The 27604-nt window shown below is 42.6% G+C and overlaps 1 protein-coding gene across 8 annotated transcripts in view; it reads left to right on the forward strand.

Annotated features, from left to right (window-relative positions):
- The first annotated feature begins 1068 nt into the window (after window positions 1-1068).
- Window positions 1069-27604, forward strand: part of ZNF462 (zinc finger protein 462) — a 90353-nt gene continuing 63817 nt past the window's right edge. The window contains exon 1 of one of the 8 annotated variants that reach the window (XM_068177609.1): window positions 1069-1248. The gene's annotated coding sequence lies outside the window, so the exon portion shown is untranslated. Of the gene's footprint in view, window positions 1249-1382; window positions 1889-1955; window positions 2182-2292; window positions 2450-3227; window positions 3426-27604 lie in introns of those variants that run through there. The other 7 variants (XM_068177611.1, XM_068177605.1, XM_068177612.1 and 4 more) reach the window with 7 other exon arrangements.

A 27604-nucleotide genomic window follows, 5' to 3' on the forward strand; every position in this document is an offset into this window, starting at 1 on the left:
GTTTCGTTATTTTATTTTATTTTATTGCTATGGTTAGTATTTCTGCGCTTGGTCTTCAGCTGAGCTGAGAGAGACAATGAAGTTCTAACATGCCTGACTTCTCCTAGAGTCAGTAAAGCGTGAACTCAGAAATCTCCAGATCACCTCAGGTCCACCACTGACATGTAACTTCCTCGGGAGCACGGGAGGATCTCCCCCTCCAGCCGAACCGGAGCTCCGTGGTTCTAGTCTCTCTTCCAACCATGCAAAATTGCAGAGCTGGAGAGCTCGAGAAACCCCACTGATGTTCCAATACCAGTCATGCCCTTGTGCTCAAATTGATTTTGCCTCACTCCCGCGTATTGATTTACTGAGTCTGCACGTAAACCCTAATTCCTCCCGCCCCTCCACCCCCATCCCCCTTTCCTCGCTAGACATAACCCCAGAAAGAATCTGACCTGGTGCTGTGGAAAGACTGGGGGGGAGGGTGGGGTTGCGCTGAGGTGGGGGTGTCGAGCAAAAGAAGTAGCTCAGGACAATGCTTAATAGAAACGAGACTAAAATAAAAATGCAGGCTACAGCCTCTTTGTCTTTGTCTGCTTGCCTTCATCACCCAGATACCTTTCTTTGTGAGCCTTGATCGTTAGTTTCCACGGTTTTAAATAATCAGTCACAAAGAGGCAGACAACTAGGTGTTGGGAGGCATAAAAGTTAAGTGGAATTATTTATTTTATTTTACAGCCAAAAAAAACCAAAAAAAAACCGTTTCACCAATGTAGAAGTGATTTTGGTGATAGTTGTGCAAGCTCTCTTTTCTCCCAAACGCTTGTGAGAAATAAAAAACCTGGAGATTACTGTCTTTATTTCCAGGAGTAGACTTCAAAATACGTGCCAGAAATGGACAATTTGAGTGTCCTTTCTCCACATCAAATGCGAGCTGGAAGGGGGATTAAAAACCAACCACGTGGTAGATCTGGTTTTATACTTTGCAACCTTCAGCTCCATTTATGTTCTTTACCCTGCTCAGGGAAGATTAGCCTCTAGATGGATGTGTCTGAGGGATCACCTCGGGGGCAGATCTGCATGCAGAAACCGGTTTTTGTCATGGCTGGAAGAGAGCTATGACCCAGCAGAGCGCTCCATCCGAGCGGCTCCCCCAGCATCGCAGGAGCTGCTGAGCGCTCCAGCAGAGGAAGCTTTGTGAAGGCAACAGCTTTGGAAGGGGAAGATCTTCAGATCTTTCCCACTTATTCTCCTCCTCCCTGGCCTGTGAGTGATTCAGTGTCCCAAACCTTAACTTTTTGTCACCACCTTCCTCCTCTTAATCTCCTTCATCTTCAACACCTCCTCCTCTATCACTACCATCTTCTCCTCCATCTGTCTGCCTGCTGGATCTCTCTCGCTTGCTTGCTTTCCCCCCTCCTCTTCCACCTCCCTCCTCTTTCTTCTTGCCTTTTCCTCCTCTCTTTTCTTCTCTTTTCTTTCTCTTTTTCCTCCTCTTCCCCTACACGTTGTTGTTGTTGTTAGAAAGGATTCTTGCACCCCCTGGTGCTCTTGCGTTTTGTGTGGTAGGAGAGGAGATTGTCTTCTTTCTCTCTCTCCCTCTGGTTGCTCATTATTCAGAGAGAGACACAGAGGGTGAGAGAGAGAGAGAGAGAGAGACGGATATCTCAGGTCATCTGCAGCTGCAGCAAACCAGTGAAGGAGAGAGAGAGAGAGGGAGAGGGAGAGAGAGAGAGGGGGGGAAAAGCAGGGAAAGATGGCGATCCTCCATTGCTGAGACCTGGCAAGGAGCACATGAGACTCACAAAACAACTTCCACAACAATAACAAGAAGAGCTAGGCAGAGAGGAAAAGGAGAGGAGAGGAGAGGAGGCAGCAGCAAGAGCAGCAGTGCCGGGACGCTCCTGTAAGTTCTTGCAATTAAAACCCATCTCTGGTTTGGCATTGGAGAGATCATCTCTCGCTTGTGTGTGTATGTGTGTCTCGTTGTTTGTGTGTGTCTGTGCGTGTTATTTTGTTTGGTCTTTTATGTCTGTCTTTCTTTCCACCACCTTCCTCTGAAATCCATTCATTCGGTCAACGGAGGAAGGAGGAAGAAAGAAAGGAAGAAAAGAAAAAAAAAGAGAAGAGAGGGGAGTGAGAGCGGGGTGTTTTGTTTGAGAGAGAAGTCTCTTGCATGGAGGAGGAGAAGAGGAGGAGGTGCTGGTGGTGGTGGTGGTGGTGGTGGGAGGAGGAGGAAGGCGGTTAATTAATTTTTTGTTGTTGCATTACGGGGGGGGGGGGGGTGGGTGGGGGAAATATGGGGAGATAAGTGAGATACCAGCCGAGCTTTCGGGGTGGGGGGTGCCTGAGAGGATATGTGTATGTGTGCGAGGTCTGGATGGTGCTGTGCGTGTGGACTTGGATCAGAGACGGGAGACACACGGAGGAGAGAAAAGCTCCGTGCTGGCACGACCCAGGCAATCGGGTGACCTCTTTCTTCCTTCCTTTCTTTCTTTCTTTCTTTCCCGCTCTCTTTCTTTCTTTCTTTCCTTCTTGATGTCTTTCTTTCTTTCTTTCTTTCTCTCAGCCACTCTCCCCCTCCTCCTCTTTCTCCTCGTCCCCTCTCGCTGCCCTCCTCGCCGCTGGCGAGGCTGGTCCCTCACCCCGGCGGTGGTGCCCCCACCGCGGCTCTCCTGGAGTTGGGATGCGGGGGTCCCCGGCGGCGTCGGGGCTGGGGGGCTGGTGGTGCCCGCAGGAGGTGGCTTGGAGGAGGACAGCGTTCAGCTGGAGAGCAGGAGCCATTACACACGCTTGTGCTCTCCTTTGAGAGAAAGGAGAGCGAGAAGGGAAGAAAGGAAGGGGAAGGAGCCCACTTCTACTTGCTCAGTTCCCCGATGTCCCTACCTTTAAACCAGGCAAGGGAGAAGGCGCTTTCTCCCTTACCCCTTTCTCAACCCACCCGGAGCAGGTTTCTCCCTATCTCTCCCCCTCTTTCCCTTTCTTTATCTCCCTGTCCTCCATTTGCAAGCTGTCTGCTTTGGTTCCAGTCCAGGCTCCACAACACAAAGCTTCTCCTCGCTCTCGCACACATGCACACACACAGTCCACAGGCTCTTTATGTCTTCTGGAGTAACCTTCTCCTTCCCCCCCCCGTGCCCCCCGGCTCCCCTCAGCATTGTGGTTTCTATTCTCCTCACAGAGAGATCCTCCTGGAGCTTCATGTAGTTGTGATCTGATAGGATTCCTCCCCCCCTTCCCTTCACCTCCCTCTTTTTGGGGGAGAAAAAGGGAAAAGTTTCATTTGTTTCTCTGGTGTTTGGAAGGGGAGAGACCTCCAAGTTTTGAGTGCTTTCTGCTCCTGCTTTTGTGTGTGCGTCTGTGGGGGTCTGTTTGTCTCATGAAGCTGCTTGCATGTCTAAGAGGAAGTGACTAGTTTGGCAGAGAGCTGTGATCTGAGTCAGGTAAGCCATGTCATGTTCTCTAGCTCCACCAGAAAATGGAGGAGAGAGAGAGTAGACAAAGCTGAGATGGGAAGTGCTCCTAACATTGTGGATGTCTCTCCATGTTTTGAGGCTTTGCTGGGCAGGAGCTGGCTTAATCATGATTTTTTCCCCTAAGGTTTTTCCTTCAGATTTTTCAATGCACAACATTGTGATGGGTCTTCTCGCTGTCTTCATGCTATCAGGAAATGAGGATTGGAGGAAATTGCTCAGATTCTCCTTCACACAGAGAAACACATCCTCAGGCTTTTTTCCTCTGATGCTTTCATGCAGAGGTCACCTTTGTAGATATTTTTCTTTGGTTAAAGACCACAGGATTTTGGAGGTTGATCAGTTGGCCAAGTAAATAGTGTATATAAGCATATATTTTTAGATTTCTGTAAGCATTTGGAGGTAAGTGCATGCAGCTTGAGGCTGCTCAGGTTCTTCCAGAGGGTATCATGAAATGTCTCTTTTTTTCCTAGGTGATGATGCCTAATTTTTGGGATTTTTAACATCTCATTTCCAAGAGCATTCCTTCTTTTGGATGTGTTTTAAATTAAGATGGAATATTTCTCCCCACTCATTAGGTCGCATTAAAGTGATACTGGCAAGCTTTTAGTAGGTTCCTCAGAGCATCATAACATACATAATCTCTCTTGGAAAAAGCAAAACAGTTTTCACAGCTGTCTTTTTGGTGTCATAAAATACTGTTTTTTCCCGAAAACTTACAGCAACATTGTTACTGTGATTTTAAGGTCATTATGGAAACCTGAGATCTTTAAAGCGAGATAGCAGTTGAGCAGGAATTAGTGTGCTTTGTTTTTAACCCACCTTTTAATCTGAAGCAGTTTTGAGTAGACCCAAAGTAGGCTTCGGATCTTTTTCCACCCACTGAAATCTGCACATCAGCTGCACAGTAGATGCAGTTCCTCAAAAAGTTCAAAATACATCCTAAAATGCATGAGGGGCATACCGGAGTGCAGTGCTGCTGAGCTTGAAGGCACAGCTCCATGGAAGGGTGTGAGTGATGTCCATACATTGATTATTCTAAGCTGTTTAAGAACAGGTACGGGAAGATGTTAAGTGGCAGGATGGGTGACCAGTGAATCTGAATCAGAACACCCTCCCAGATGTGCAAAAAACCAGAAAGATTTGAGGATTGCAGTGACGGGTGATGAACTTAAGATCCATCTTAGAGTTTAAAAATCAATGCCCTTGTTTTATTTTTGCTGTGGAAGAAATGTTTTAATGTTTAATCTAATATACTTCGGAAGGATATTGCTTTATCAACTGTGAATTTCTTAAGTTCTGGTTGCTGAGGTGTCACCCAAATTACTGAGGTTCTCTGATTGTCTCCATCTTTCAGAAGAAGGCCATGGAACATACCATTTCAGGTATGTTTAATCTTATATTTTGACAAAAAGAGAGGCTAACTGTTTTTGGTTTTGTGTTTTTGTTTGTTTGCTTGTTGTTTTTGCAGTTGTTGCGGTGGTTTTTTTTTTTTTTTTTTTTTTTTTTTTTTTTTTTTTTTTTTCCCTGAGGTGATATTTTTTGATGGAATTTTCAGACCTCTGCACAGGTCTAAGTCAGCCATTGAAGACAAATTGTAAAACTGCCCACTGACCTTTGCTTATTTGGGTCAGATCCCAAATATCCATCCCCTAATATGGACCGTATGCCGAGTGCTTGTGGTTCAGAGCTGCGAATCTCCTCTTACTTCTGGAGAGGTCAGCCCAGTGCTGGCACTACAGGGTGCCCTGCAGATACACTGCCCTTGAACATGACATGTGCAATCCAAGAACAGCTCTGAGATTTAAGATCAAGATCTTTTTGGGAGGGCCTCTTACCTCCCTAGAGAACCAAACAACATTGCAGTAGTTTTAATGGGGTTTTTTTTGTTGTGTTTTTTTTTTTTCTGGGTTTCCTCACTATGAGACTGAAATCTTTTGAGAGAATTACATTCTTGTTAATGGTGCTTCTTGCTGTTGTTCTGCCCAGACAGACTGAAGTTCACATTGCTGTTAAAATTCTAGCTGAAGAACTTCTATTAAAAAAAAAATTCCCAAAACAACACAAAACAATTCCACCCACCAAAAAAATCCCAAACAAACAAAAACCCCAAAACCCATTGGTTTTTAAAGAAGCTTCAGAAAGATTAACTTAATTCACGCCATGGTTGGTGGCATGAATGTTTCTCCTAATCAGGCGTACATTTCTTCATTCAGACAATGGCTTTCAATTGCTTTTGGTTTGGAGCACACAGAATCTTTTGTTGGTCCAATCTCTAATAGATAAAGAATAAGCATTCTCCAGTATTTAAATATGCTTTTCTTAATCACTTTTCTCACACCTACTAGATATAGCCTATGAAGGACTGCTTTAAAAACATTTAAAGAGTTATTTGATTTCGTTTTACATTTTTGCTATCTTCACACTGGGTTATGTTGTTGAGAAACTTAAGATGTCATGTTTACAATTTCCTTCCATAATTAAAAATACTATTTTATTGCAAGAAGAAAACTAAAAATACAATAATGTGTATGCTTAGACTGTGAAGAATATGAGTACATAATGGGGTGCTGGAAAAGGAAAGCAGGGCAACTGCAAAAGTGGAAATTAAAAAAAATTTGATAATTCCAATCCAGTGAGTGACCTTTATAAATTCGTTAATGTTGTGCACTTTGACTTAAAAGAGGAATTGACTTTTATGAAGACTGATAAAAGGATGACTAAAAAGCGAGTTGACAAGTAGATGACTATTGTTCAGCATAGATGTCTGGACATCTGGCAGATGTTCCTCTGGGCCCCAAGGAATGGGCAAGTTTAATTTTAGCCTTAAAAAGGAAATGGGAAGAACTTAAGTCTTATAATAGTACAACTTACAGTTTGAGGAAGAATACTTAAGAAGAGCTCAAAAGATGTCTCTTCAAATCTGGAACTCCCAGAAATCTAGTGTGAATTAGCATTTCCTATTGGGTTTTCCCGTTATTCCAAACAACATGTGTGGAGTTACAATATAAATTGAGATTACCTCAGTTTACTGTAATACTTTCTCTGTGTGGTGTTGTGGATAATTTCCTTAAACGGGCAGAACAGCAGTGCTTTGAAGTAAGAAACTGCATAAAAAGGACTTGAAAACATGAAACTGGTGAATAGCTGTGTACTACTCATTAACTAATATTGTCCCATGTTGAAGCTTCACCTAGCAAACTTAGGGACAAATACAAAAGTCCCCAGTGAAATAGTGATTGGAAGAAACTGCTGATGGAGGAAGGAGGTCCTGTTTTCCACAGATCAGGAAAGGTCTACAAAGGCTGAGATGTCTGTGTTGTTTTGTGTATTTTGTTTCCTTATATTTTGTTACACTTCCAATCTATTATAGAAGAAAAATAATGGAAATACTCCTTCAGCATCATGTATTTCTCTTATTTTGACTCTATTTTTCTACCTTGAAGTAGAAGATTATATATTTTGTGAACTTGTTCTAGATGAATATGGTCTGCTACCAGTGCCAGAACTGTATGATTTGCTTAACTTGCATACTTGATCCAAGATGTGTTCAACTATGAACTTCTAATTGCTGGCTTCAGCAGAGATGTTGAACTTCATCAGTCCAAATGCCTGCTTGCTTTCCCAACAGTGGCTTCACTCTAGGGTACTAAACAATCAAGAAATCTCTGGGCCCCCGGGAGGTGAGCAGGAGGTCTGCTGAGTGTTAATTGAGGAGAGAATGAGAAATTCCATCTTACTCTTCAGAGAGTGAGAATAATTTCGGGGGTGGGGGTGGAATAAAAGGAGTGTGGTGAGAGTGAAGGTTGCTTAAACATCTGCTAACTTCTCAGAGAGAGGAACTCAAATTGTTTAACCAAGAGGTGCTGGAGAAGGTGGTGTGATGCAAGTCCTCAGTTGCTGGCAGAGACACAGTTAACACTGTACACGGTTGAACTTCAGCATGGCACTTCTCCAAATGAGTTGACTGTTGAAAATAAAATGTTCCAGAAGAACTGGGAGAACAGGAAAGAAGTTAAAATAGCATGGTTTGTATGCCAGTGCTGAAAGAAGAAAAGGGGGGAGGAAGGGAGATAGATCGACTTATGATAATTATCTTGTTGGTTGTAGCAAAAAAAAAAAAAAAAAAAAAAAAGGTCTTTAGTAGAAGTTTCCATTCCAAACTTAGGGGACCAGGTTTAATAGAAGTGGTCTTTGTTTGCATCCTGAGCTTAGGATGTATTCTTCTGCTTTCAGCTTGTGTTTGGGAAGTTCAGCACATAGGTAAATACAAAGTCATGTGAGTTCTCTTGTTTTTGGGTTCTGTTCTGTTTTGTTCTTTCAACGTTAAAAACAATACCAAAGATTTAAAAAATCTGCCCCTCATCTCTTGAGCTTTATTAAGCTGTGCCAGAGGTTGCAGCACAAATACATCTCTGAAGAGATTTGAGGAAGAGGAGAGAGTTTGAGATAAGGAAAGGGGAGCCATTGTGTTTGGTGTCTTACAGTTGAACACAGTCTTAAATACAATGTATTTTTTTTTTCTCTGGGCTCTTTTCAGCTGTCTTGGAGTTGATGGTCTGGTGCAGTTGCTTTGGTCAGCTCGAGGCAACGTGTGTTACTGCAGTAACTCAAAATATCCTGGGCTAATCACTACTTAAAGGAACTTTCTTTAAGCAGTGTTTAAGAAAGCTTTCTCTCATCATTGGTTTTGACTGCTTTGTAGTAATTTTTGAGATACACTTGTTATCAGAACATCAGTCCCAGACCTAGCAGCAGTGCTGTACATTGTATTTTACCTTGATCAAAAGTCTCATCGTTTTGGCTGGTTTTTGTGGTCCATAATTATAATTATGGACTTCCACAGCTGCTGTCTAGGGGGAATACGGTGGAGTTTTGGCTTGGGCTAAAAGCAGCTTCTTAGGTAGAAGATGGTAAGATCCATCAGAAGAAGCAATTAAGTTGAGTTTAGCTGGTAATTGAAAGAAGATGGAAATAGGAGATCTCAGGATGTTCAGGAGTTGTTCTTGAGTGGAGTCAAACACAGTCTTTTAAGGAATACTTGTTTTATAGCGTCAGCATAAAGAGCTGTAGGCACAGCATCACTGTCATGAGTGATTAGGAAGGACTTATTTAGAGCTTATTAGGGTAGCAATCATTGCAAGGCCAGTGTGTGTTGAGGACCAATAATCCTGGGAAAGCACTTGATTCACTGGGGTACTTCTATTAGTTTTGAACCAGTTAAATTAAGAACTCAGTTCTTGACGTGTGTCACTTGTTACTTCCTGGTGGAAAATAAGACCTTCTAATTGGGATTATGTGTGAAGAAGCTAAGTGCTTGCATTATGTGACAGTGTTTTTCCTTCTCCTTCCAGTTCCAGGAATATGCAATTAATAACTTGAAGTCATTTAGATAATGGGTGCTCAGCAGCCCGGGATGTTGTATTTGCAGCCATTGTTACAGATGCAGGCTTTGTGCTGGCCTGAAGATTAGGAAGTGGGATGTTCATCAGAATGGCAATACAGTTGCTATTAAATAGGTCTGGAAAGGGGCCTGAGAACCCCAGCTGCTGTCATGGTGTGGAGGAAGTCAGGCCTTCAAAGGATACAAGGATTAGAGTGTCAGGAAAAGTAAATTGTAGCATCAGCACAAGTAGAAAATAGGCAGAGCTGTTCAGCAAACAGAAAAAAGTAGGCTAAGGCATGCCATAATTATGTGCAGTGGAAACTTGCTGCTAATAGAGCAGTGGCATGGGGTAGAGAGGCAGGAGAACGATTTTTCAAGACAAAAAAAAGCAGACATTGCAGAGAATGATATAGGAAGACTGAGGATTCAGTGTGCTCATGATAATGTGAAAGAGAAGACTTTGTTTTGAAAGATGCTAAAAATGGAATCTTCTGATGCACATGTGGTCAGTGTTTCCGTGGCCTGGTAGGACAATGGGGGCTTCTTTTGCATTGCTGGGATGAGCAAACCCTTCCTTTCCGCCTGAAGCTCTTAGGTTCAAACAGTGGCTTGGGATGGTATCAGTGGAAAGAAGGCATCACAGGATGTTCCTTTTGGGAAGAAGATGGGTCATCCTGGGTTGGACTGTTGTCATGCAAATGCTTCAGAACACAATGGCCACTTATCACAGGGGCCGGGCAAGCACATTCCTCCCACACCCTGTCCCCAGACCTCTCCAAAGAAAAGGGAATGTAACACTTGGAACGTGTGCTCCGGCAAGCACACAATTTTTTCTTAAATTTCTCGTGATTTTTCTCTTAAATTTCTTAAATTTTCTCCCCTTATTTGTCAAATAAACAGCAGAGCTAAGGGAGAGACAACTTGTGCTGGAAGATTTTTGTCCAGCGTGATGTTGATGTGGAGGGCGGTTCATTTACCTTATAATGACAGAGTTGCTGGAGAATTTGGTTGAGTGTGTAGCTGGGAGAGGGATCATTAATAAAGGCCTTGCTGTGGTCCAAAAGTCAGAATTCAGCTGGCTGATGATGCTGAAAATGGTTGGGTTTTGTGTTTTTTGTTTGGTTTTTTTTTGTTGTTGTTGTTTTTTTGGGTTTTTTTTGTTTGTTTGGTGGGGTTTTTTTGGTTTCTTTTGGGTTTGTTTTTGTTTTTGTTTTCTCACTTCTACCTCCCTCTTGTTGATATTAAATAGACAGCCGAAATTGATCCTAGGTCAGAAATTCAGAGGGATTGGTGTAGGTGGTTTATGTCAGTGGTGATTGTTTAGCAACTTCTTTTTAACTTCCCTTTTTTCCTATTTTAATTTTTAATTTTCATGATTTTATTAAAGTTAAAACTACAATCTGGGCTAAACTTGGAATAGCTTGAGGAGTGCTGGTCTTGAGGGGGATGCGGTGAGTCAAGGATGAGTACTCATCTCTAGTTGAGCAAACTGCTGCTGGAGAGAACTTAAGAGGCCCAAGGATATTTATTTATTTTAATTCAGACTTGGATTCTTCAGTCCAGTCAGACTCAGCTAGATTTGTGGACATGTGGCTCTTTGTTAAGTGTATTTGGGTCTCTCTGACCAAAAAGAAAGGAGACCAAAGAATTCCTGTCCAGCCCTTGAAATACTGTTTTTTTTTTTTCTTTTTTTCTTTTTTTTTTTTTTTAGTTCGTTCAACCATCTATCCCTCTACCCAGTAATATAATTAGGATTTAACGTGGATGTTGGAAATTACGACCCTGGTGCTGGATTCTGCTGCTGTGTGTGTTAAAACAAAGCAAGATAAGGAAAGAAAAGCCTGTTTTGTAAGTGGTTCTGGTGTGTGAGACTCGAGCAGAGCTGCTCTTCTCTTGGCGGGCACTTGAGAGATGAGATGTGGTTACCTGCCACCTTGTTTTTGTGTCACTGCTGTCATTCTGACTGAGCCTGTCTTCTCAAGTGTGCTGTTTGTGCTGTTGCTTGTGGTGAGTATGGATAAATATATTTATGTATACACAGTACCTACTTAGTTGGTGATGCAGCAGAGTTTGGAAGGCAGTGGCCAATGGAGTCATCTTCTTGTTTCCTTCTGTGTTGTGAGACAAGTGGCACCATGAAGACAAATAAATAAATAAATAAAATGTCAATGTGGACAAATTTGGAATTATTTCTCTCAGTATTTGATTGGAAGCTCTGATTTTGCATTTCATTTTCTCCCCTCCCTTTTGTCTGCAGCTGGGTGGCTCGGGCTGCAGGATGTGGGACCTCTGAAGCCTTGCTTCTATCATGCTCAGCTAAATAGCTTGACAAGTGTAAAAAATGTAAAAAATGGCTGATGGAAAATCGAGAGCAGCCAGACAGCTCTCAGCCTGGTTAATTAGCTCCTTGACTGCTGAATTGTTCCTGCCCTGTCATATGGCTGTGGCTTGCAGCCCTGCGAGAAAGGGTTTGGCTTCCTGGCCAGGAGTGTGCATCCCAAAAGTTGAATTAATGTAACTTGAAGTCAGTGTGGACAGGTTCCTTTTGGTCTAAATGACCTTTTATCTTTGCTGGGGGCGGGCGGTGGGGAGAAAGCATATCGTCTTTCAGCTGTGTCAGGTCATGCAGAGGCCAAGTTCTCTTGTCTGTGATCAAGCATATGGTGTGAAGCAGTCCAGTGTGCAGCACCAGGGCAGAGGAGCACTCCAGCAGCCATTCCGTAGGTAAATGTGACCCAAGGCCACGTTCTGCCGTGCAGGATGGGTGTGTTTAACCCTTCAGTGGCTCCTGGTGTGTTTCCATCCTGGTGGGTTGGGAAGAAGCTGCTGTTGCTCAAGAGCGCACATGGGTTACTCCTGCCAGAGCACCCGTGCGTGTGTGAGACCTGAAATCTCTGGCTCTAAGGACATAACTGTATTACTCACTGGGGCTGCTGAGAGAGTGAGTCAGTGTGTTTGGGTCTTTGCATGAATAAATGAGTTAACCTGAATTATTTTAAAATGAGCAGATTGCAGAGGTGATAAAAAACTACAATGAACTTCCCATTCCACGCCCCCTACCAGTGTGCTGCTCTCCATCCACTGTGGGGTAGAGGATGGCGGGGGGGAAGACAAAGATTTTCAGTTCTCCCAAGGAACCACATAAAAAGACCTGCTGAGGCTGTAGTGTAGTCAGAAAATGTCTTTCAGACAGAGATTGCTTGGCAAGATGTCAGGCAGGTTGACCAAAGGTTGCCCGAGTTGTGCTCCTGCAAGAAGAACATGGAAGGGTCATTGCCCTCCATGGTTCTTCAGTGCTTCCACAGGTTCACCAGTTGGTGTACAGGAATATAGTTTGCTTGCTGGTATTCTGGTCTTATCTCTGAAGATATTTATTTTAAGAATTCATGTCTACATAGGTTTGTTAACACTGTACTGTAATATCAGATGGGCTGCTGAGACCTCAAGGGGGTGAGGAATCTATTTTTAGTGTGTTTGAAGGGTAGATGATGTTTCAGGTTGTGGAATGACTTTCTAGGGGGCCTGTCACCATATACTGAAGTTTTGTATGTCATGGCAGTGGAGGCCAGTCATATGATGATGAGTTAGTAACTTAAATGGGACATTAAAAAAATCCTGCTCTTTGGGGAAATTTTAAAGATAGATGGAGCTAAAATGTCACACCACCTGTTCTCATGCTTTTTTCCTTGATGTGCTGAAGACATCTAATCCTCTTTACAGGTGAATTAAGCAGTCTGCTTATGAGCTGAAGGCAATACCTGCTCATCTGTTGACATCCAGATTGGAGGGTTATTCATGTCTCAGTAAGACTTTTAGTAATGGATGACCACAAGAACATTTTAGCGGCCCAGGTGGTGTGAAGAAGGCGGTTTGTGATCTCCTTCCACGTCAGAAGTTAGTTCCATGTAGGAAGTTGGATAGTTGCAGTGCCGTCGTCTTTGAGCATGTTTGATACCCCAGCCTGCAGAGGTTTGGAGCTTTAGGTTGAAAAGATCCAGCTTCAGACAAATGCATGTGTGCAGCAATCTGAGCAGTGAACCCAGTTGTGCTTATGAAGCACTGCACTGTGGTGGCAGCCACAAAGAACAGATTTTAATGATTTATTATAGTTAGGTTTTACGTGGATTTGCTTCCTATTTCCTTTGGAAGACAGCAAAACTGGAACTTTCAAAGGATTCCTCTTACATTGCTGGGATTTAGTTTAGTGTGCAGGCATGTGCGCTTTACTTATTTATTTTATAACTGCTCACTGCCACTGTTAGGAATGTTAACAAAGGCTTTTTAATAGGTCAGACCTCACCACTGTTGCATTTTCCTAGTTACCGTAGTGCATTTGGTAGATAGTAGATAGCTAAAGCCCTTATGCTCTAAGAGCTCATTCATGTGAACAGTTGCTGTGCCTTGATCCTGAATTTTCACTGCAGCTACTTGTGTGAGTAAACATTTGAAGATACAATCCTTAGCTGCATGGAGTATTTCTTGTGGAGCTTTTCAGGGAGGCGTTTGAAAATTACATCTTGAATTGAGGATGCCCTTAACTTTCAACAGCTTCCACCTACATAAATGAGATGCTCATTTGTGGTTGCATGTGAGGGCATGGCTGTAGCAGATTTGCAAGATTCAGCGGAAGCATATGCATTAGATAATTCTTTCACTTTCGTTCGTGTGCTCCTTGTTTCATTCTCACTCTTTCTATTTTGACAGCAGGAGCATGTATGTTATAAATAGTCAACTTTTACTTCAGTTAGTGCTGGCATGTCCCTGAAGTACTGTTTCATGTGAGTTTGCAGATGTTCTAGTGAGAGCATTCCTGTTGCTGTGTTGTCTGTGGATGATGTTCACGTGTTCTGGAGCCCCATCACTAATTGTGGTGGTTTTGGAAGCCATTTTTCCCCCCTCATTTTTTTCCTCTTAATTAAGGAATTGGCTTGAATAGATATTAATATGGTAAGGGTTTGTCGAAGACAAAAGTGTTTTGGATCAGGAAGAATGCAACCTAGCTCCTTTTACGATGGCAGAAGTGTGTACCTTTGTGTGTGTGTGCATAATACAAGTTCCTATCCATGTGGTTCATGCTGCTGTGGTGGTTCATCTGGCAGATCATTTAAATATTTATTCCAAAAGAGCTTGGACTCTGTTGGTTTGAAGCAGCATTTCCAGTTATTTTTAGGTCATTTTCATTTTAGCAACCCTGTTGGAGATAAACCAGATACGAGGGCTCCAAACCGTCCCTGTGTTTTGGTAGAGATTAATAAAATAAAACTTAATGGTTTGATCCCAAGGGGAGAGAACGGGCCATCTGGTTAACAGAAGGTTAGGCAAAGCAGTACAGCACTGAGAGTGCCATAAACCAACCCAGAATATCTGGTAGTGTGTCCAGTTGCTGCGTGTATTAAGCGCTGAAATGGTGCTCTCGGATCTGCAGAGCCAGCAGTTCTGTTACCACTGCTGTGACGCAGGAGATAATTCTGTTGGGCAAGCATCAGCATGGGGGTGGATCTACAGCACAGGATGTGTAATGTCAACATGAAGCATGGGAGCTGGCAGTAAGAAGGAAAGCAGCCATTTCATGCCAGTGCAGGAAGCCCAGATAGATTTTTTTTCTTCCCCTCCTCTGCATCTTGTCCTTTTGTGCTGCTTTCATGCTTGGTATTAAACAATTACCTTCTGCTTTGTCATCTGGAAACTTCAGCCCAATAGTGTTTCATTTCTTCCTCTCTTCCTCAACCTGTGGGGTTTTTTTCTTGGTTTTGTTTTGGTTTTTTTTTTGTGTTTTTTTTATTTGGGTTGTTTTTCTGTTGGTTTTGTTTTGTTTTGTGTGTATGTTTCTTTTTAAAAAGCCAAACGAAACACAAAGCAATGAAGTGCACTCCAAAAGCATGTCTGATGGATTATAAAAGGGGCTGGGGGGAGGCTGAAGGGCTGAGCAGATCTGGAAAGAGAAAGAGAAGAGTTCAGTCATGTGCAAGTCCTGAGCTTCAGATGAAGCTCCATGGTAGATACTTTTGGCTTTAGTGCAGACACAGTTTGTTCAAAAGCTGGAATCATTTGAGAACATTGAACTGCAGCTGCGAAATGCAGAAGGTTTGAAATGCTGTGATAGTGTAGACCTTGAAACTCTGTAATTACTAAGAACTGTAGAAAGCTACTGCAACTGTTCTTCTTTCTTTTTACCAGAAATGTGCTTTTATAACACCTTTGTCCTATTTGGCTAATGCCGTGACACCCTTCTGGTTTGGTGGTTTTTTGTGTTTTTTGTGTTTTTTGTGTTTTTTTTTTTTTTTTTTTTTTCTGAAGAGTCAAATATTTTTACTTGTCTATCTAAATCTGCAGAAGAAAGATTTCTAAGTAAGTTTACTATGCATTCAGTGGATTTAAAATATCTGGTGGTATGGCTTTTGTCAGCTCAGTCACACACTGGCCAACTGGTTTAGGATTTTTTTTCCACCCATAACATTTGGAGATATCTTCCTGTAGCTGCAGCCTGGGAAGGTCTGGGATACCAAAGCTTGCTCCTTGATGGGCACAGCAGAGCTGAACTTCATAATCAGAGCTCTCATGGTTTCCATTGCCTGTTCAGCAGGATCTTCAGATAATATGTTACAGATTCCCTTGAATGAATCCTTGTCTTGGATGCCGTTCTGTGGCAGCTCTGCAAAAGCATGACTTTCTTCATGTGTTCCTAAGAACTGGAGTGGGAGTAGTCAACCCACAGGTATGTTTTCCCAGTTGCAGTTTGGTGATGGGAGAAGGGGATGCATATAAAACATGGCTTGTGTGTGAAGACTGTTTGTTCTGTTCTGCAGTAACTCCATCCGTAAAACTGCTCCACTGGCCCTGTTCAGATCTTTTGGTTGGAGCTATGACACTCTTGCACTTCTGCATAGGGCACTTGCAAATAAATGGCACTGAGGAGTTACATGAGACTTGAACATCATCTCTCAGGGCAGAACTCCTTCTTGGTTCCATAGCTATGCCATGGTGTGGCTGTTCATCATCAAAAGTATTAACGATGCAGGCAAATCAAAAGATTTTTTTAAAAATAAAGTACGGCACTCTGTTCTGTCTACCCATGTAATTTCCACTCCAGGTTGTACTTTGTAGTGGCTGGTAATTTTCTGCTTTTTCTGGTGGTGTTGGAACAATTTTCAGAACATGCTGGAGGAATGTTCATCAGAAGTGCTTCTTCGTATGCAAATGAACAATGCCACCAGATATTGTCTGCACATTTTCTCACAGACCATCTCTGTACTGCAAAGAAAATGCATTGTCCTTGACTTTTTTTCCTACTGAAAAAGGTGCTACTTGCTGAAGATAGTTTATTATAAATAACTACTAAGATGATAATCTCACCACAGCATGCTTGGCAGTCTTCCACTGAGTTAGCCTGTTTCAGCAAGGAGCTGTCGCTTAAGATACAAAGCAATCTGCAGGGACATATGATCACACACACTGACTGTTTTCTCAGTCATCATGGATGCCTTATCGTTTCCTGTGCCTGTAATTAGGAACTGCAGTTATTATCTGGTGAACCATCAGGATCCACCTCCAGAAAGGTGGACCTGAGTTCCCACCTCACAAACATTTTGGTTGCAAAGAAGTTCTCAGTTACGGAGGCTCTCCTAGAATAATGTCTGTTAGACAAGGCAAGGGCTTTTTTGCCTTTTATTTTTGTCAGCAGGATGTTTGTGAACTACTGGGGAAATTCTTGAGATTATATATATAAGATGGACTGCTTGCAGCAGTCATTCCTATTAAAAATTATGGAGAAATGCAAGCCTACCCTTGTCAGTGGTGCAGAGAGGTTTTTTTTTTTTTTTTTTTTAATTGTTAGCTTTGTTTGGGAAAATAATGACTTCAGGACCTCTGAATGTTTTGTTTTGTAGGGATGCTGTCCAGAAGAAAGATTATGATAAAGAGATAAGAGACAATATCCACTTTTTATGAGAGTATCAGAAAATGAATATTATTATCTGTATACACCTGGTGTCAAGATTTGGCTGTAGTCACATAGCTGTATGATGATTTTTGAATTTGAAAAGTTTACACTGCTTTGTGGTACATGACTGTTGAGTTATCATGTTATTGCAGCAATTATGTGATGGATATCAGTGGCAAACTTTCTTTCAATTACAGTGCTGGCAAGTGTTTGCCTTTTATTTGTTTAAAACCAACTTGATCAGGCCATCTCTACTGCCTTGTTGACAGTATAATACGAATCAGAACTTTTTCTATCTTCCATGTTACTCATGGATTTTGTTCTGTGGTGCTTGATGCTTCTAAGTCCTAAAAACTTCTCTTTAAAGCTTGGGCATCTGTGGTTGCTTAGAAGTGTGGAATGTGATATTTAGTGGAAGCAATTGGTGAGATTGAGGTGGAACAAATGAAGATACCAGCAATGATGATGGACTTTTTCTTCTACTGGATTTGGCAGATGATGTTAAATCCATGTATCTAAATGAGATCAATGAGAAAGCAGGAGTCATGAAGAATTTAGTCAGACACTGACTTGCAAGGCTTAACATCAGCCCTTTTTTTTCCCCCCAAACGTTGCAAAAGCATGGAGTTGACTCATCTGGACAGAGAGATGCAAAATCTTTATCTAGTGATGGTATCCTTCCCTACACACTCTACAAAGGCTCTGCTCTTTTCCCGTGAAGTTGTGGGAGTAGATTCATAGTGGAATGGGCTCTGCTCCCATCTAAGATGAGGAAATTATTAGAGCTGGTTCCTGGTATTCATTGTCTCTCATGTGACTGTGGATTGTTCTTCATCTCAACATCTGACCCAGATGCTTTCAGACTCTGGGATGGCTCTTCAGAGTCTGTCATGTCCATAAATCACCTGCCTTGGACAAACTTATGTCTTTAAGGAAAATCCTGTGGAACAGTTAGCTTCAACCTTACTGAAGGACACACTCTGAAGAGCCAGCTCATTAAACGAGCTTTGAAGGGTGTGCTCTGCAGAGCAGCTTCCTGTTATTTGGTTAATGGTTGACCTAGTTCTACTGCCATATGCCTCCTGGAACGCATTCTAATATAAAATATGTGCTAAAGCAAGACTGGGATAATAGATGGAACATCAAAGCCTCTATGGAACAGAAATCATATAATGCTGTTGCATTTTGGAGGGTATTGTAGTTACTAAAAATGGCAATATCTTATGGAACTGTACCGTTTCTCATGGCAAACTCAGGAATGTTAAACACAGCCACCCATGTTGGGTATTTTTCAGGCTGGCCTTGTACAAAAGGTGTGTATCAGTAATTCCCTGTGCTTCGTATGTGAAGCTAAAGTTAGGTAGTGAAGCATTCAGAGTGATATTACAGCTGTGAGAAAAGATTAGATTAGATTTGGCTAAAGGCAGGAGGATTTTTTCCCTGTGGTAGGTGTTTTTTCCATTGCAACCATGGATTAGCAATTTTTTTTTTCCTTTTTAAATGCTGGCTAGAAGCCAGAAATTGGTATTTGAGCTTTTACCTGATAACAGAGACAGCATATTTATGTACATACTTACACCTAGGCAAAAATATAAGAAATTTGGAGGTAGTGGGTAATGTTCAACCTCCAGCTTGAATGAGGGTTTCAGATGTGTTGAAGTTCTGAAGAACTTGACCGGCTGTGTTTTCTGGTTGATTTGGTTTTCTGCCCTAGGAAGAGGAAGGATGTTTGATAACAACTGTTTTCATAAGCAAGCGTGCATTATGGTAGAACAAGGGGAAGGGAGAATTAAAGCCACGTTTTGTAACCTCTATCAGTAGAGGTTGGCGATTTATTTTTCTTCTGTCAGTGTGGGAAACAGAACTGCTCAGCAGACAGCACCACGTTGCGTGTTCACACGACCTGGCAGTGGCCAGCCTTTGTCTCTTGGGTTGCAGATGGCTTGCAAGCTGTCCAGGTGTGAATTCTGGGCAGAGGTATGTCACCACAGCGTTGGGGGTGGCTGGGGCCAGCCCAATTTGTCTGTGTGGGAAGCAGTAAGCTGTTAGGACACGCAAAGGCAGCTGCTTCTGATGAGCACGAGGAGTGCCCAACCTTCAGAGAAGTGGTGGGAAGTCTTGGGAGTCGCAATAATCTTGTGCCTCTCTAACTCCTTCAAGCCTGTTCAGGTGCTTCTGGTGACTCTGTGCTCTTTTGTGTGAGGGCTGGGAATATTTTGGCACATTGGTGTAGGATACATGCAGAAACAGCGTTGTGCGTTTTCCACTTCTTTCTTTCATTTAACGCTGAACTGAGTTTTTTTGTAGGAGAGCTGCCTGGTGGAAAACAAAACTGCAACATTTTTAGCAGGACACAGTGTGTTGTGCAAGCCGTAAATCATATTGGTCATGAAAAAAAAAAAAGAAGGAAAAAAAAAAAAAAGAAGGAAAAAAAAAAAAGAAAAATCTCTGTGACTGATACAAGCACAGCTATTTGTGCAACCTGATCACAACAAAGGATAATGCTTCTGCTGCAAGATCAGACAGATCTGACGTTTCAGCAGGCTGGGCAAATGAATGGCGGAAGTGGTCCGCCTCCTCTTATCCATTGTCTCAAAGATGCAGGCTCATAGAGAAGAAAGGGAGTTTGAATAGGGCTTCTGAAGGAATATGCTGCTTTGTGTTCTGTGGGAAGAGAGCAAGGAGGAGTTCTAGAAGTTCTCTGCATTGGCAGGCTGACAAGCTCGTAATGGGAAAATGTGGCAGTGGACTACTGGTGTTGAAGGAACACTTTTGCTTCTGTAGCCTGCCTAGAAAATCTGATCTGTAATTAGGAAACTGGTGAAATGCTCCAGGCCTGGAATATGGGACCAACCCTCTCCTGAAGGAAGGTCAGTGGGTCTTTAAATCCAATGAACTCTGACCTCCTGCTTGAGACTTCTTGTATACTTTCTTCTTGGTTTTTTTTTTTTTTTTCTGTTTTTGTTTTTTTTCTCTTTTTTCTGTGTTACCTGAATAGTCTGTGTGTTCTGGGATACCTCTAAGTTGTGTTCCTAATGGGACTTTTGCATAGGAAGGGCTGGAATGATGAAACTACTGGGACGGTCAGAACCTTCTACTTGGGAGATTCTTGTGGTTTTTAGTGCTCCAGCTGTAAAATTAACCCAACTGGGATTTTAGTAGCAATCTCTCTTTTTTAAAAGCATAATAAAGCTAAGGAGATATGAGAAGGGAGAAAGCCAGGCAGGGAATTTTGATAAGCTGGGTAGAATTGAGGGTTACTTCACATTTCAGAACTATAATATATGACTTCCAGCCTCAAGGAGTATTTCAGCTGAGGAATGAATCCTTTGGAGGGTGGGGTATAGAATTTATATCAGTAACCTGGCTGGTTAGATCTCTGTATATTACCTTTTTGCATGGTCACTGGGACTAGAAAATGCTAGCAGTTAAGTCCACCATGATCAGAAAGCTTTCATATGGAACCAGTTTTCTTTAAAATCAAGCATTCCTTGGCTCAGGGATCAAGAGCTGCTTTTTTTTTTTTTAGCAAACACATTATTTTTCTTTAAGTTAATGGAGATTAGATTTGTGTCTGTGATAACAGAACCAGTCTTGGTTGTCCATGAGATCCCTTCTGCCCTTTGTTTTCCCACGTACAGCCTAGACAAGTCTGTCAATCCAAAAGAGACATAAATTAATTTCACAGGATGCTGACAGTCCATCATCAGCATGCACTGGGAACAAAGCTTCTGCTTTAGAAGCCCACTTTAAAAAAAACACATCAGAAAGTCATCAGACTCTCCTGATTGGAAGCCTCTGTTGAAAGTTTCCAATGTGTGATGGCTGGGCTGCCATGATTGGCCTGTTTAGTGTCCCAAAATAATTGTGAAAATTCACAGAATTGCACAGACTCACAGCAAGGGTCAGGTTGGAAAGTGACCATTGGAAGTCATTTGGTCCAGCTTCTGTTGTAGATTTTCAAGAGGCATCCCCAGCTCCCCCAGCCTTTCCTGGTGAGGGAGATGCTCCAGGCCCTTGCTCACGCCCAGAGCCTTTGCTGGCTCTGCTCCAGGAGCTCTGTGTCCCTCCTCCCTGGGGAGCCCAGAGCTGGGCACAACACTCCAGAGGTGCCTCCCAGGGCTGGGCAGAGGGGCAGGATCCCCCCCTGACCTGCTGGCAGTGTCCTTCCAAGGGCACTCCAGGATCCCATTGGCCTCCTCATCCCCAGGACACTCTGCTGGCTCAGGACAGCTCTTTGTCCTCCAGGACCTCCAGGTCTTTCTCTGCAGAGCTGTTTGCCAGACCACCCTGGCCTGTGCTGGTGCTTGGGGTCATTCCTGCCCAGGTGCAGGACCCTGCATTTTTGCATTTCAAAATTTTCTGCTGTACCCATCCCTTCAGGCCTTTGAGAAGGGCAGCACAGCACTCCCAGTTTTGTATCATCAGTGAGCTTGCTGAGGGGACACTCTATCCCAAGCCATTAAACAATACTGGACCTAGTACCAAACTGTGGGGACACCACTAATTACAGGACTCTGTGCCACTGATCACATCCTCTGAGAGCTGTCCTTCAGCCAGTTCTCAGTCCACCTCACTGTTCCCTCTGTTTATTCTCAGCAGAGGCTAAAAAGTCATCCCAGAGGATGTGCCATGCTGGATTTGACCCAGAACCCACCAGCATGTGTTTCCAGCTTCTTTGACCTAAGGGGAATAATATTGGGGACAGGAAATAATACCACTAGTGTTGCTCCTTTATTCAACCATGGTTGCAAACTGTGTCTGAAGTAAGTCAGTGTTATTTGGACAGAGTGATCAAAAAATGTTTATATTCCAAAAATGACTAGTGGAGGGAGTTCAATGAGCTTTCAATCCATGCCTGAGTGTGAGGACAAGCAGAAAAATCTCATGGTTGCACATAAATCATGCAAAAAAAAAAAAAAGTGCATTCTCTCAAGTGATAAAGTTTTGGGTCTAAAAGTGAAAGAACAGTATCAGCCTGGCACTAGGCAGAGATTAAAAGGTCAACTGTGAATCAGTGAAGGCTGCAAAATTATTTCTTACTATCTTCTGCTTACTCACCTCTTCAGGAAGTAGGAGGAACAGCAGAGGATCTTGGCTAGGTTTGGAGAACTTGAGAAAAGTATCCTTTGAAGCTGTTACAGTCCCAAATTGATATTAGGCAGATCTTATCTTTGTGGGGTATTTTTGTTATTTTCCTAGTGATATGACTTCTAAAGATACAAGACAGCTGGACCAGTCTCTGCTTTCTGAAAATTCAGAGCACTGTGCCAGTCATAAAGCTGATCATTTTTTTGCAAAAAAAAAAAAAAAAAGGGGGTTGCTATATTGTGTGCTATATCAAAGAGGAAGCACGGGAAGCATGGAGGATTGGCTTGCGTGAAAGTCTGAATAACAGCAATGTTCTTGGGTTCTCAGGCATCTGTTAGGTCAAGCAGAGTGAATGTCTGCAGTTCCAGTGGACAAAACTTGAGGAATTATCAATTACACTTGAGAGACTACAACAGACTTTTGGGTGGTCGTCAGATGTTCTCAGTGGAGCTGAGCTGTAGGAGACAAATGATCAAAACGTGTTTGTACCATCTTTGGACCTACATCTGACATATTTTGTGGTTTAGTTTTTGTTTGTTTTTGGTCTTTTCCCCCTCCAACAAGTAAAACTGATTGAGAATGGGTCAGTGCCTCAGGGATCATCCAGAGGGAGGCACCTGTTTTTTGCATCTCTAGGAGAAAGGGACTGTGGGATAAAAAAAATTCCATGCAGAAAGTGCAGGAGAGTCACAGATCTCCTTGGCCATTGGATTTTCTGGTGTATCAGAAGACTTTTGGATCTTTCCAAGACTGAAGTAAGTAATGACCTTGCTTTGATGTATCAAACAAATAACACCAGTGTTGTGCCTTTGAGAGCCCTGATCCCAAAGAGATAAGCAAGGGTTTTCCTTTGTATTTTGGACCCATTCCATTCAAAACAAAAGCATCCCACAGGTCAGACAAGAAGGGTATCTGACAGGGTTTAAAGAGACTTTTCCTTTTTTCTGTCTGCTTTCTATGCCAGTAATTTATATTTTTTAATGTGTCAGACCTAAAAGCTCATAGTTCAGTTTGTATCTGTTAAATGTGTATCCACAGAAAATGTGGAACAGAAAATGGTCTGAGACTCACTCAAGAAATATGTTGGCTTTGCAGCCTGTGTGGACTTAAAGGAATGCTCCTGTCTTCCTTTTAAATTAAAAAAAAGTGATCCTGCAAAGTAATAGATATTTAAAATGGTTAGAATAGCTAAGTGGACTAGGATGGAAATGCTCGTGATAGTAAAGGTTTGAAGCCTAGAAAATTGTGCTTCACCATGAGAGCTTTCAGGTGGAGCTTTCAAGGGAGTCCATTCCTTCCTTTCAGAGCTTTTCAGGAGTGACATTTGGAGGACTAAAATCAGCCAATTTGCCTGTCTCTGCAGAGTACTACAGGAATCTGGAGTCTGTATAAAGCTGTAAAAAGATGCAGTGGCTGGAACCTAAGACTAGAAAGATGCACATTGTGTAAACAGTTCCTAATTTCTAACTGAATTGCAGGAAAATTTGAAGAGCTATTGGAATTTCTGATGGACTGTCAAAAGTTGTGAGGGGTCAAGTGTAGTTTCTCCTCCGATGCTGTGGTGGGAGACAGGCTTGATGGAGTTGGTTGTGGACAAATTGTGTAGCTGTAAAAGCTGAACCTTCAGCAGGATGACTCCCAGTGCTGCTATCTGGTGCCAGTTTAGGGATTAAAGCACATTTGATGAGAATCCTGCCATGTGGAGCTGCAGGGAGTCCAGGGAGTTGGTTGTGTCCTACCAGAATGTGCAAGAAGGTTCTTCCACACCTGGCAAAGGAATGGGAAGCAAATAAACCCAGTTAGGTGAAATGATAAGGCTGACTGTGGGCTTGTACTTATCAGTTAAGGCTTGATTTTCTGTACTGGGCATTCCTCCATATCTCCATTTTAGGCTATAGACAAGTGATATGCATTTTGTTCTCCAGGTGTAATCTGTGCTGAAGGTTGGTAGAAGCTGCTTTCCTCTTCACAGTCTGATGCATTTTTCTGTTGTCTCTACAGAAGAGGAATAAAAGGAAATAGATTTTTTTTTTAAAGTCCTGACAGAGCTACTGTAGACTTTCACACAGTAATTTCTAAAGGATAAATAAATCCCCCAGAAGGAAGATCTCTGGTTTCCTCTGGAATTTAGCAGTGCTTAAGTCACCCCGAACTTTAGTCCTGGTTTTACAGATGGGAACCAGAGGCTTTTGTCCTGTAGTTACCATAGAGGAGGTTGTTGCACAGAAACCCAATCATAATTTGTCAACATGTCAGTTTCCTAGGGTAGCCTAACATTCTACTATAGATAGCCCAGCTAAGCCATCTGAAATTATTATTAGCAGTAGAATTATTATTGTAAATGCATTTCAGTAGATTTGAGGGTCTCAGCAATTTCAGTAGTAATTTGGTTTCATTTTTTTTTTTTTTGTTAGTCATCTCTCAAAATCTTAGGCTTTGGTCTGTCAAGGGTGATAAATCTAGGAAAGCTAGAGATTAGGTCGTTTTGTCTTCTGTGCTTATAAAAGACTTTAACAATAAGCACTATCATTAGATCCTCTTTTTTTGTTAACTGATGCAAAAACAAGTCAGTTTCAGGGGAAAAATAGTTCATTAGCTTGGTTTTGAAGGTCAGCAGTAGAGGCCTCACTGTAAATGCTTTTTTGTTTACTTTATAAACCAATTATTACAGCAGCGTGAAGGAGAATTTTGATTCTCTAATTGACAGGTTGTTTTCAATTCTTAATTTATAGTTTCAGTTTTGGAAGGGTTCTTTCAAGATTCAGAACTCAGCAGCAGTCTGACTGAAGGAGCAAGAAGCCAATGGGAGAAGAAAGGAGATCAGGAATGAAGGAGATGTTGAAGCTGTTCCCCTTGTTTTTGGAATGAGTGACTATTTTAACCTATAAATAGCACTAATTAGTGATGTCCCATCATGAAATGCAAGTAAATATAAGATAAGATATAAAACCACTTTTTCTCCACTTCTCTCCCATGTTCTGTGTCAAATCTCTTCTCCCAGACATGGGTGCAAGTCCTTTAGTCTTCAGCTTGAACATTTCCTTTCTTCCAGTAATCAAGCCTACAGATATAGGCCCTGTGTGCTCAGCTGAAAATGAAACAATTTTTTAATCCTTTTTTGACAGTGGACCTTCACTGCTGAAATGATCCTGTAGTGCAGGTGGCTTAGAGGTATAGGATATCAGTTATTTTGTCAGCTTTGCAACACATCTGAAGGGCAGGCTCTCCAGGAAGGGTGAACAATAGCGCCAGTCCCTGATTAGTATGTTTGGGTTCTGCCTCCTTCACCTTCTAAAACCTGGGAGATCCACTGCAGGTTCTTCATCCAGGTGAGGAGAAACTCACTCCTGTTTCAGTCCTCCACTTCGTAATAAAAGGCCGTAGTGAGTACTCATCCACATAAAGGTCTGGTCCTCAGCTGGGGAAAACTGGCAGTACTCCAGCAAATTTCTAGAAATAAAAACCTAGAGAAGTCTCTAAAACCACCCAGCGGTTGCTGGGACTTGCACAATATTCTACAGCTTGCAACAATACAGCAGCATGAAGCTGGGATGACACTGATGGCTTAATATTTTTTGTGATATCCTGGGGTGTTATTTTTTGTGAGAGTGAAAATCTTAAGGCAAGAACTTTGCTCCTGTTCTCTTGGTGGCATTGGCTTGGGTGGCTTTGTTTTTCTTTGAAAACTGATAGCAGAAGACTATCCAACCTTCAGGAGTGGAGCCATTATATGTGGGGCTGTGCAACAGGAGCCAAAGTTTAAAAATAAAATACCAGGCTGCCTTCCTGAGGATCCAGACATAGCAAACACACACGCACACACATACGCAGGACCTTGGCTGGCCATGGTTGTATCAGTTACAGAGCCCAGAGCAACAGACAATGAGAACGAAAAAGGGAGCCTTGTTCCTCAAAAAGAAAGAGGAAGAAATACAAGCCTTCTGTAGCCTTGGATGGCAGTTTTCTGGTGTGCACGGGAGGCCCCTCAGCAGCAGCAGGTTGAGGGACAGACAAGTGCCAGTCATTCCTGGTGATGGTTGCTGTAGGTCCTTCCTGGCTCTCCCTTCTCTCTCCCACATTTTCTGTGCCCTACTGAGTAAGGGATCTGAGCTGAGCAGTCTTTTTTGAGAATGTGCTCCTTTCTTAAGACAGAAAAGCAGTGGCTTTTATGTCATGCTGAGTGCTGAGTGACTGGGCTGACAAACAGCTTCAGAAGAAAGGAAGGTCCAACTGTTTTGGCTTCAGAGCTGTGTTGCTCATGTGTTTATCTGTTGGACTGTAGAAATAGCAGATGATCAGATCATCTTTCTAGAAGACCTGGAGGATGAGTGGCATACAGAGGAGATAGTGGATAGACCAGGAAGAATAATTTTGACAGAAAAGCAGAAAGGGTATGGCTTAGTGCCAGGAGTACAGCTTGGAAAGTGAGGCAAGTTATGTTAGAAAGGAATGGTCCTTTGAAAGAAAAAGTGACTCTACTCAGACAAACAAGTCTAGGAACCTAGGAAGATACAATTCTTCATGAATTATGAATGTGGAGAGAGATGAAGGCGGCGAAAGATTTAACCCTTTTTTGCCTGCTTCCTCGAAGTGCTGATCTGATCTCACACCAGCTCCCATGGCAGTTGTGAGCTGGGCTGGCCAGGGTGGGAAGCCAGGGTTCCTCCAGGGTCTGGGTGTGGAGCAGCTGGGATTGTTCCTCTCTCAGGCGATCCTGACAGAAACTGTGTGCAGGAGGCAGCTGTGCACAGCCTTATCTGTAGCCTGTGTGCCACCTCAGGTGTGCTGAAAGATTGGAGCCCATGCTTTTGACTGCATGGCGTGCCCAGATGCACCTTGTAGTAAGGGCAAACCGAGTCTTTTGCTGGGTGTCTTCCAACTGCGCCAAGAATGTTTGTGTATCTGAGTTTACAGCTACAGGCAGAAGAAAAACCCCAAACACCCAAAGGAGAGGTGCTTTTCCTCATCTGCCCAGGCAAAGTAGCAGTCACAGCTGCCCATGACACACTTGGCTTTCAGCAGGGCTCAGGCTGGTTCTGCTCTGCAGACATAGGATGAAGCATGCTCAGTGTGCTTCCTTTCAGCAGGAATGCCAGCAGTATCTTGGATTACTACAGAGGCTGCTCTGTGTCTGTAAGCTCCTTTTGCAGAGTTTGGGTTCACATGAAATGGGATCAGGAGTCCTTGGTAGGCTGTGCATGGCTCTGAGCACAGAGCCTTTTGGAAAGACGTGTTTTCTTAGACATCCAGACTCTCAGTAGGGAACACTTATTTTATTGAAAAACCTTATTTTCAGAAAAAACCTTAATAGCTTCACATACTGGTTGAACATAGGCTGAAGGTGATGTGATGCCTAAAGGTTTTGTAGGACGTGATTCTCGTACAATCTAAGTGTTTAAAAAAAATCTGTAAAATACCTTTGTCTTGCTTGTGGTGATACACAGACAATGAAGGATAGCTGCAACTGTCAGCATGTGAAAACTAATTGCTTGGTTTGCTGCTGTCGTAAATTTTGTTAGCCAGAGTAGAGTGGAAGTGTGCACATGCTTTGTGGCTCCAGCTAGCATGTGTGAAAGAGAGGTCTCATTAAATCAAACTTCCTCTTCTATGGTCTTGAATATCTCCTGCTTAAAAAAAGACATTAAGGAAGACCCAGAGAGTTCCTCTTGCAGGTATCTTTATGAAAGTGCTATAAAGGAGACTCTCTTTGATGATTGCTAGTAAGTATTGATG

This window comes from Anomalospiza imberbis, chromosome Z (assembly GCF_031753505.1).
Source record: "Anomalospiza imberbis isolate Cuckoo-Finch-1a 21T00152 chromosome Z, ASM3175350v1, whole genome shotgun sequence".
NCBI lineage: Eukaryota > Metazoa > Chordata > Aves > Passeriformes > Viduidae > Anomalospiza > Anomalospiza imberbis.